General features: G+C 44.6%; 1 pseudogene; it reads left to right on the top strand.

Annotated features, from left to right (window-relative positions):
- Positions 1-155: 155 nt before the first annotated feature.
- LOC123084621 (putative disease resistance protein RGA1) lies at positions 156-8,775 on the top strand (annotated as a pseudogene).
- The last annotated feature ends 2,631 nt before the right edge of the window (positions 8,776-11,406 follow it).

Below are 11,406 nucleotides of genomic sequence, written 5' to 3'. Positions count from 1 at the left end.
CCTGCCGAAATGGGATGATACGCACTAAGTTACAGAGGTGCTTCTGGAGGTGTTTGGGTGGAGGAGGAAGAGAGGGCTAGGCCCCGGGTCTTGCCTCTCCGGTGGATGTGTATGCGTGAGGGTGTGTGTTAGCTAAGAGAGTCGATCCCCCCTGCATGGGGGACTACTGGGGGTCTTATAAGCCGACCCCCACCCAGGGTTACATTGGTAAAGTTACATGTGCGCGGGGCCCTGGTGTCATCGTCTCGGAGCCGTCGGGTCTGATGGGTCCATCGGATGCGGGCCTTGCCAGGTCCGCCCAGCGCGGGCCGTGCCGGGGCCGCCGGACACGGGTCAAGCCGGCTGGACGGTACTGTGGCACGGCCCGTCCTACGTCACGGGTCGGCTGGCGCCACTCAGCTACAGGGTCGCCCTGCTCGGGTGCCGCCCGCCCCGGGCTGAGGTGCGGGGAAGCACTGCCCGCTTCAGCCAGCGCAAAGGAGGGAGCGTTGTAGTCATGCAAGCCTTGTTGCGGAGGGTTGTATCATCGTACGTCCAGAGGGACTGGTTGTCGACTTGTGGCTAGACGACATGGGCTCGCCGGCCGCCCGGGCCAGGTAGCTGTGCCTAGCCGGCTCGCGCTGGGGAGCCGGGGGGTAGGCCGGCAAAATTGAGGGGCGTTGGCTGCCTCGATGTCTTAAAAAGGGATTCCAGTTCCGTTGCCTACCCGGGGGTCATCCACACGATAGGACATTCGCGCACTCCCCATTTATCGGTCACCGCATGCAAGTTGCGTCGCGTCCATCCATTTATCGGTTATTTTTCATCAAGAGATTTCCAGAAAATGGAAGAATTAACCAGTCCAAGTGGGTTCCTGAGGCGAGGTTGGCACGCCCAAGTGTGGGACACGAGACGTACCCAGGTTCGGGAACCTCCGTGGGAGGTAACACTCCTAGTCCTGCCGAAATGGGATGATACGCACTAAGTTACAGAGGTGCTTCTGGAGGTGTTTGGGTGGAGGAGGAAGAGAGGGCTAGGCCCCGGGTCTTGCCTCTCCGGTGGATGTGTATGCGTGAGGGTGTGTGTTAGCTAAGAGAGTCGATCCCCCCTGCATGGGGGACTACTGGGGGTCTTATAAGCCGACCCCCCCCCCAGGGTTACATTGGTAAAGTTACATGTGCGCAGGGCCCTGGTGTCATCTTCTCAGAGCCGCCGGGTCTGATGGGTCCATCGGATGCGGGGATTGCCAGGTCCGCCCAGCGCGGGCCGTGCCGGGGCCGCCGGACACGGGTCTAGCCGGCTGGACGGTACTGTGGCACGGCCCGTCCTACGTCACGGGTCGGCTGGCGCCACTCAGCTACAGGGTCACCCTGCTCGGGTGCCGCCCCCCCGGGGCTGAGGTGTGGGGCAGCACTGCCCGCTTCAGCCAGCGCAAAGGAGGGAGCGCTGTAGTCATGCAAGCCTTGTTGCGGAGGGTTGTATCGTCGTACGTCCAGAGGGACTGGTTGTTGACTTGTGGCTAGACGACATGGGCTCGCCGGCCGCCCGGGCCAGGTAGCCGTGCCTAGCCGGCTCGCGCTGGGGAGCCGGCGGGTAGGCCGGCCAAATTGAGGGGCGTTGGCTGCCTCGATGTCTTAAAAAGGGATTCCGGTTCCGTCGCCTACCCGGGGGTCATCCACACGATAGGACATTCGCGCACTCCCCATTTATCGGTCACCGCATGCAAGTTGCGTCGCGTCCATCCATTTATCGGTTATTTTTCATCAAGAAATTTCCAGAAAATGGAAGAATTAACAAAATTCCAAAAACTTGGCATGGTGCCTTGAATTGGTAATATAAGCTTACACAAAAATATTTGGGTCCATTCGATGATGCCAAAAAAATTACTCTCATACGGATCCTTCTCACCTAATTGAAGACTCCCGTTGAACATGGTCTATTTTTGTACATGCATAAAATGACGTGAACTTTTTCGAGCAGATGGGCATGTCCATATTAGGCATCCATGCCAGGCTTGAACATTTTTCGACACCGTTGTCTTGGATATTGTTTATTCAAAAATAGTTAACAACTAATTTCTATTGACAGCTTATTTCTATTCAAGCAAACATGTCCGACACTTGGTAGACATGACCTACTACTGTCCCGGGGCTGAACTAAACTGCGAGGAGATAAGACAATATGTTTCATGGCTTGATGATCTTCATACTATCAAGACAAATTATTTTCCTGAACTTGAAAATCTTAGTACTCAAAACATGCGACCAATAGTGTTCGTACTGAACTACGTTCACATCTATTTAGGAAAGATGTAAGATTTTTATATTTTGTCCTCAGTGCATCTTTTGCATATATTATTTTTTAAGCTAAACTTCATTGCTAAGTATGTTATTACGATGTTATTCAACAGAGACTCCCGATGATAGTTGTGCCTCAGTGGATCAAGGTTAATGGTCGCATGTCCGTGGTTAGCTTACGGCCAAGACATCCTAGATTACACATGAGTGCATTTAGGATTTCTAAAAGCGAGCAAGTCTTAATAGTCAAAGACTGGAGCAAAATTGTGAAGGATCGCAGAGAAGTACTAGGGGGCAGCAATCAGAAGCGCGTCCCACAATTAGGAGTCAGGTTCATCTGCATGCTCCAATATGATGAATCAGGAGTGCTACACATGTTCTATGTTATTTTACCTGAGAGAGAGCAGCAGGAGTGATTAGCTAGCTAGAATGAGTGTTGGTGGTGATGACTATGATGATTATTATTAGCTAGTGTTGGGGGTGATTAGATAGTTGCACTATGACTATGATGATTAAATAGTGTTGGTGGTGATAACTATGATGATTATTAGCTAGTGTTGTTGGTGATGATATGATGCAAGAGTTTTATTAATATGATGATGATGAGTTATTATATCATTGGGCGAAAGAACCGCGGATTAGTTTCAAGTGGATGGATCCTAAGTGATCAAGTCATGGATTATCGTGATAATCCATGACTTGGTCACTTAGGATCCATCCATTTGAAACTAATCCATGGTTCTTTCACCTAGTGATTTAATAACTCATTATAATGTAAAAACAATCTCTAAATTGCTACTGTATGAAAACTTGTATAAATATGAATACGACCTAAAGTGAAAAAGAAATAGAATACAGAATAATAGTAGTAGAACGGGCAGTGTGAAGCGCTACTAGAAATTACCAGTAGTAGCTGTTGAAGCACGCGCTACTACTAAATAGATATAGCAGTAGCATGTGTCAACAAACGGTACTGCTAACCTTTAGCTGTAGCACCTATCAGTAGCACGGTTGCCCGTGCTACTGCTAGGCTTTTCCCTAATAGTGTAATGCAATAAAAACGATGACATGATGTAGACAAGTTCTATTTATGTAGAAATAGACCCCATCTTGCTAAACCTTTCTGTCACTGGGATCAAGCACCGTAAGATCGAACCCATTACAAAGCACCTCTTCCCATTGCAAGATAAATAGATCAAGTTGGCCAAACAAAACCCAAATATCAGAGACGAAATATGAGGCTATAATCAATCATGCATATCAGAGATCAGAGAAGACTCAAATAATTTTCATGGATAAAAACATAGATCTCATCATAAACTCAAAGTTCATAGGATCCCAAAAACAAACAACAAAAGGAATTACATCATATGGATCTCCAAGAGACCATTGTATTGATAATCAAGGGAGAGAGAGAAAGCCATCTAGTTACTAATTATGGACCCGTAGGTCTACAAAGAACTACTCACGCATCATTGAAGAGGCACAAATGGACATGATGAACCCCTCCGAGATGGTGTCTAGATTGGATCTGGTGTTTCTGGACTCTACCGCGGCTGGAATTGATTTTCGTCGATTCCCCTAGGGTTTTCAAAATATTGGGGTATTTATAGATCAAAAAGGCGGTGCGGGAGGCCAACGAGGAGAGCACAACCCACCGGGGCGTGCCTGGGCCCCAGGCGTTCCCTGGTGGTTTGTGCTCCCCTCAAGTGCGTTCCTGGCCCACTAGATGTCTTCTGGTCCAAAAAATCCACAAAAATTTTCACCGCGTTTGGTATTGGTTTCCTGTGATGTAAAAAACATGTAGAAAATAGCAACTGGCATTGGGCCCTATGTCAATATGTTAGTACCAAAAAATGATATAAAATGAGTATAAAATGATCGTAAAACATCCAAGAATGATAATATAACAGCATGGAACAATAAAAAATTATAGATATGTTGGAGCCGTATCAGCATCCTTAAGCTTAATTTCTGCTCGTCCTCGAGTAGTTAAATGATAAAAATATAATTTCTGATATGGAATGCTGCCTAACTTGTTCATCACATAATCTTTTCTTTCTAGCATGAACATTTGGACTTTTATATGGTTCAAAGCAATAGTCTTGTTTTGACATGAAGACTTTAGTACTCAAGCATACCAACAAGAAACCATGCCTTTCAAAATATCAAAACTAAAGAAAGTTATCCCTAACCCATTATCACTGGTACAGCGAGGCGCTATACAAACGATTTTTAACCCCTGTCCGTGACGGCGTTCGAAACCATCACCTAGTGAGTGTGGGCGATTAGGGGGTCCTTCCCACGCGACCCAGAAACCGTCAGGGATATGCCCTCCTGGCACACACGCTCAGCAAAATGAGGTTATGTGCGACCGGCGAGTGAGAAAATACGGTTATACATACAGTAGTGCTCAAAAAACTACAATTATACAGGCGAAATCATTTCCGGTCATAAGTACATCCCACACAGTGAGTCCTCGCGAAATGTTTTCGTTCGTATATACATCCCACACAGTCGTTGCAAGGAAAACGTTTCCGTTCGTAGGTACATCACACACAATTTTTCCCATTAAATCATTTGTGATAGCGTTCCCATCGCGTACAATATTAAAAAAATATCGTTTGCGTTATTGAATGCATCACACATGGTGTGTAGAAGAAACTATGTGGCAAAGACTGTCCATCACACACAGTTTTTATGCGGTAAACGTTTGCGCAAGGTGGCCTAACGCAAATAGTTTTTAAGAGAATGTCGTGTGTGATTGTTCATTGATTCAACACGGTTTATTCCTAGAAACTGTGTGCGTTGCCTTAGGTCATCGCCCACGGTATTTTCTCACTAACCGTTTGCAATAGCAAAAACCAATTAGCAGGCTAATTCATCACTAGTAGGCTAATTCATCATTAGCAGGCTAATTGCCCTATTATTAGTAATCCATTTATTAATCTAATTGACCTTCATATTAAACACATAATATATTTCATTCCCATATTAAGGAAGTAGGATTTCATAATTGAAATACATTAGAGCACAACATGATATAGCTTCAGCACTCAGCTACCCCATTACACAACTGCACTAGCACCAAGTTTCACATGGCCTTCCGTAATTAGCATCATATATGGTACATAGACAGATGCATCTCATCGGGAAAACTGCTGAAGCGGAAGGCTAATATTGAGCCTTCATTGATGTTGAAGGTCTTTGCAACTTTAAGCCAGTGCCTGTGGATGATTGACCGTCCATCCTTCGTCCTCTTCGGGAACACTTCAATATTGAACCGTGGGTGTTGTATGAAAACCTTCCTCTTCAGGAACACTTCGTCCTCTTCAGGAACACTACAGATGCACCAGCACCAAGCATTGTTCATCCACAAACACACTCTCATGTCGATGAATCAGAGATTGTCGACAGACAAGACGAGAAGGAACAAGTGGTGAACATATTGCTCAAGCACAACAACAGTTCCAATAACAATGTCATGGTGCTCCCCATAGTTGGTATGGGGGGGGGGGATCGGTAAGACTACCCTTGCCCAACTTGTGCACAATGATCAGAGGGTGAAGCATCATTTTGAGTTGGTCATATGGGTCTGTGTCTCTAACAAGTTCGTTATCGAAGAAATTGTTCGATCTGTAATACAAGTTGACATGATGAACAAGTGTGAATTGACTGAGATGGAGGCACTGCAGAAGAAGCTTGGTGAAGTGTTGGGCAATAATACATACCTCCTAGTGTTGGATGATGTTTGGAATGAAGATAGACAGAAGTGGGATGATATGAGATCTTTGTTATGCTCACATGCTGGCTCAGGCAATGCTATAATTGTTACAAGCCGCAGCTATCAAGTTGCTTCTATCATGGGCACAAATCCTCCACATCAGATATCACTTCTAAACAAGGATCGGTCATGGCAGCTTTCTCGCAAAAACACATTTGGAAGGGAAGTGGAGAAGCAAGAGGAATTAATTTCAGAGTAAGAGTATTGTCCACAAGTGTAACTGATTGCCTCTTGCTATTAAGACTATAGCAGCTTTACTTCGTTCGAAGAATCAGAGTCAGTGGTTTTCTGTCGTGGATAGTGATGTATGGAGGAGTGACATCATCGCAACTGGGGTTGTACCTGCACTACAGCTGAGCTATGATCACTTGTCATCAGAAGAGAAAATATGTTTTCCATCTGTGTTATTTTCCCCAAGGATAGCCCGATAGATAAAGACATGTCAATCCATCTTTGGGTGGCAAATGACTTTATTGCATCAGAAACAAGAGGCCAACAAATTTTCAATATGCTAGTTTGTAGATGTTTCCTCCAAGACGTGAAGATTCAAAAGGATCTACTCTCTGCGTATGAAGATGAGGAAATCCACCGACCAACTACTTGCAAGGTGCATGATCTTGCTGACTCCATAAGCGGAAATGATTGCTCCATTCTGCAAGAATCTTCACCACATCAGGAGATTCTGCAAGGATTCACAGCTGCTAGATCATTACAACATGAGGCTCAACATTTGTCACTTCATTATGTCAGTAATCAAGCTATTGCAACCATGGAGGAAATTCTAGCTACCCGGGCCCGCACGATATTAGTCCAAAGTGAGTGGCTTCGTGGTGATAAAGCCAAGTTTCTAAGTATGACCAAGTCAAAATTTATGTCCTTGCGAGCACTGAAGACATTCTGAACGGAGGGACATATGAAAAACTTGAAGCATCTTTGCTATCTAGATTTTTCTCACTCTAGTGTACATGCATTGCCTAAAGCCATTACCATCCTGTATAGCTTGCAAACATTGAACCTCATTAGTTGTGCATGGCTGGAGAAATTACCAGAAGGCATGAAATATATGAGAAGTCTTCGACATATCTTCCTTGTTGGGTGTAGAAGATTGGAGCGCATGCCAGAGGGTATTGGTCAGCTGAATTCTCTACATACATTGACAAGTTATGTCATTGATAGTGATGTAGGTCGTGGAATTGATAAACTGAAAGATCTGAATCTAAGTGGTGCTCTTTCTTTGTTTGAGCTGAGAAAAGTGCATGCTGCAGAAAATGCTAAAGAAGGCAACCTGTCTACCAAACATAATTTGAAACGATTTTCACTCAATTGGGAACGTCAACCTTACAGTACTTGTATTCAATATGCAAATGCTAAAGCAGAAGCAATATTAGAGGCCCTTCTTTCCCACAAAAGGGTTGAAATTCTAGTGTTACATAATTACACTGGTGCTACATTGTCATCATGGATGCACAACTCTACAGTGTTAGAGCATCTCGGTGAACTTACTCTGAGAGACTGCATGAATTGCGAGGATCTTCCACCATTATGGCGGCTGCCCTCCCTCGTGTACTTGCGTTTGAACGGTTTGCATAGCTTGAAAAGTATATGTGTTGGCACTGAAGATACTGACATCAGGGAATCCAATACTTCTAGGCCACCCTTCTTTCCTAAATTGGAACATATGATAATTACCGACATGGATGAACTAGAGCAATGGCACCAGGAGGTGCCAGGACAAGTGGCAGATGTATCATTCCCTCTGCTCAAGAAGCTGTATATTTCTCTATGCCCAATAGCAAGCATGCCCAAGATGCTCCCTTTACTAGAAGAACTAGTGGTGAAGGGCCGAAGTTGCATTCCCCTTCACCATATGTTTAATCTCTCAGTGCAATCTAATCTTCAGTGCAAAGGCATAGTTGATATGCAACCTACATATAGTTGGCGGATGATGGACCTTCATTTCTCAAGGCTTGGTGACTCTAGAGTGAAATTGAGGCCTAAAGGCTTCGCAGAAAATATAGAGCTCTTTGACGAGGAGCTGAAAATAATACCTTGCAGATTTATTAAGGCTGTGGATATAGTAGATTGCAATTGCCTTTTCTCACTTGAACCATCCCAAATACAACGGAATATATGGAAGCATTTTGGTTTTGTTGAAAGAATGGAGATTAGAGGCAACAATAGTATAGTACAATGGCCAGCGATAGAATTCAGAAGCTTGAGTTGTCTTCGAGTTCTAAATGTGCTTGGTTGTTCCAACTTAACTGGTTCACTTCCGTCAACAATATCTGTTGATGAAAATGCCATGCCTCCTCGACTCCAGGATCTTGAAATCAAAGAATGTGAAAATTTGGTGGACGTACCAAAGTTGTCTGCATCTCTTGCAACATTGTTGATCTGGTATTCTCACAAGCTGGTGTCCATGCCAGCAATTATGGGGAACAACAAAAAATGCTAGAACTCAGTGTGCATGAGTGCGATGCCCTGACAACATTTTCAGATGGAATGTATGGAGTCACTCCGCACAAGTATCTAGTAAAGGATGGGTGTCCAGGGGTAGAGACATTGCCGGAGGGACTCCTCCAGCAGCTCCCAGCCCTTGAGAGACTGTGTATCGTATGTTGTCCCAACTTGGAGGTGGCTTTCTCAAAACAAGGCGCATACTGGAATTTGGTTGAAGCAATTCCACAGAGAACAGTTGGCTAGGCCATGCGCTGAATCAATGCTTAGGTTTTTTCTTTTTCTTTTTTTGCGGGGGGAATCAATGCTTAGGTCGCATGCGTTTGTGTATCCCGGCCTCATGTGGTTATGAGTTCCAATGGGGTATATATAGCCTCTTATGCTTACCATGTTCTCTAGTTCTCTTTACCAAGATCCAGAACTCATAGCAATTTGTAACTCAACTTCAGTTTATTAATCATATATAGCTGCATCGATCTGTGTAATCTATTTGGTGTCTTCATAGTTCTAGAGCATCTGTATAGTTCTAGAGCTCCTTGTTTTCATCCGGTCGAGTTGCCTTCTCGACTCTTTTTCCATGCTTTATATTGACTCTCTGAAGTGCTTTTATTTCACGCTTTCCGAATGTTGAGGACCAACATGCCATGTTTAGAGAGCCCAACCAAACTGTGACGAGTAAACCCAGCTTGTTGTAGTATAAACAGTTGAGTGTTTTGCACATCGGGGGTGACGGTGAACCCAAGCAGTGTGTTGCAGCCATCGGTTGTGGCAGTGGGTGTAGTGAGTGCGCACCCAAGCAGCTGTTAGACTGTCAGTAACAGGATATCAAAAGAGACGGAGCTGTAGCACAACAGTTTCCTCTCTTCATGTTGCTCTGTTTTTCCTCTGTTATTGTTTCCCTGTGTGCAGTGTCCATTTGGTTGAGCAGTTGCAGCCGGCAGTGCGTATGAAATTCAGCAGAGAGTCCAAATTGTACAAACATTAGCAATACAGCCAGTTGTGAAAATTCTCTTTGAATATGAAATTCTCTCAGTCTCTCAGGGGCTTTTATTTCACTCTCTTTGAATATACGTATCTACAGAGCCAAAACTGCCAGAGTAAACCGTGTTGTTGCAGCCACGTAGTGGGAGTGTACCAAAGCGGCTGTACGTAACTGGACATGAAAAGCAAGCGATTGTATAATGCTGGTTCAGTCTGCCTTGAGTGAAAAAAGAAGAGCATCGAATTTGTTGGCTGGAGCACAACCGGCCGGGTCTTGTTGCTCTGTTTCTTCTCCGTTCTCACCTGTGCGCCCATTTCGTCGAGCAGCTCCATCGCGTATCCAAAGTCCGCCAACACCAGTGAGATAGCAAAGAAGGCGGCCAACAGAAATAAATTGTGTTTCTAAACCCGACCAATATGTTGAAGACCATTTCCCCTCTAAAATTCCTATCTATGTTGTTCGTTCTATTTTTGTTGACAGGTGGACTAGTTCGTCCACTGTCACTATTCTCTGCCCGATGACAAAGGCTCTGAGGATCGTTTTTTTTTTTGGGGGCCAAATCAGGGGTATCGCATCATTGGTGGACCGGGTTATGTTGCTCTGTTTTTCCTTGGTTCTCTCCGCAAGGAAATAGCATGAAAATCATTGTTGACGGGGGACTATCACACACACGATGGCAAGTCAGGTGCAGAGGTGGCGATTTGCAGAGATGAGACCCTACGAGCTTAGAAGCGCTAGCATGCAATGAGGCGTTGGCACTTGCCCAAGATCTGAAAACCTGAGATGTGGTTATCGCGGAGGTTGTCAATAGTATCAACAAGTGTTCCGAACATCATTTGTATTCCACTGGTACATTGTGCATGTTGAATAAATTCCCTAGTTCACCTTAAAAAAATGACCGCGGATGCCATCTTGGAGAGGCCCTTCAGTTACGACTTCACGCACACACGCGGGGCACAGTGTCGGCGGCTGCAACCGGTTGGCTTTTCTCCTCGCGACCGCCGGAACCAGATGAGGGACGGCCACCGACCATGTGCCATGCTGTTGCTAATACGTTAGCCGGCGAGGCCGCATCAACGAGACGAGAAGCTGATTCCAAATAAGGTACTTTTCCCTAGCAATTTTACTTTCCCATGATAATTACCAAAAAGTTATAAATGATAATCAATGATCCATCTTCATAATTGTCGTAGGGCATTGATAATTAATTGATTGCCCGTGGTCACGTAGATATTGTCTGGTCATAGTGGGGAGTAAGTTAGACCAGTAAGTTAGACTAGTCTATGTTACTACCTTCATAATGGATAGTAACATATGGATGATAACATGCAAACCTTCATTAATTGAGATATATAGACTCATTTTACCTCGGGGTGTGTTATGTTACAGTAAAATATTATGTTAAGCTAGTGTCGGGGGCGTGATAATTAATAAGATTTTCCATCGAGTTAAGATGGTGTTTTAAAAGCATTGCCTTATTTTCAAATACCAAGGGCATGTCCAATGTAGAGGCCTCGATGTGATGCTTAGGGAAAATATATAGAAAAATTATTATTACGGGGCATCTGTGTAAGAGTCACTACGTCCCGTGCTAGTTGCAATGTATATATACTTTCCCATTAAATTGATTGGATTGCGTCTGTTCTTTGCTATATTCTATGAAACACACAGATGCAAGCACTAGTCCAAGAAAAGAAACTACTCCATGATTATGGTTAATCTATTTTTCTCTTCGTAGTGAGTAAAACAACTTCATCGGGTGTTGGGCGTAAGATTGAATATTTTGGATCAAACATAAAGCAGGAAAGACGGCTAGAAAATCGGTCCCGAGGGCATGATCTAAGGGACCCCGAGCTCTAATCTTGCCCCGGGCCCCTAAAATACTAGTACCTGCCCTTTTGCATAAC

Source organism: Triticum aestivum, chromosome 4A, assembly GCF_018294505.1.
Source record: "Triticum aestivum cultivar Chinese Spring chromosome 4A, IWGSC CS RefSeq v2.1, whole genome shotgun sequence".
NCBI lineage: Eukaryota > Viridiplantae > Streptophyta > Magnoliopsida > Poales > Poaceae > Triticum > Triticum aestivum.
This window is presented reverse-complemented; position numbering and strand designations above follow the sequence as displayed.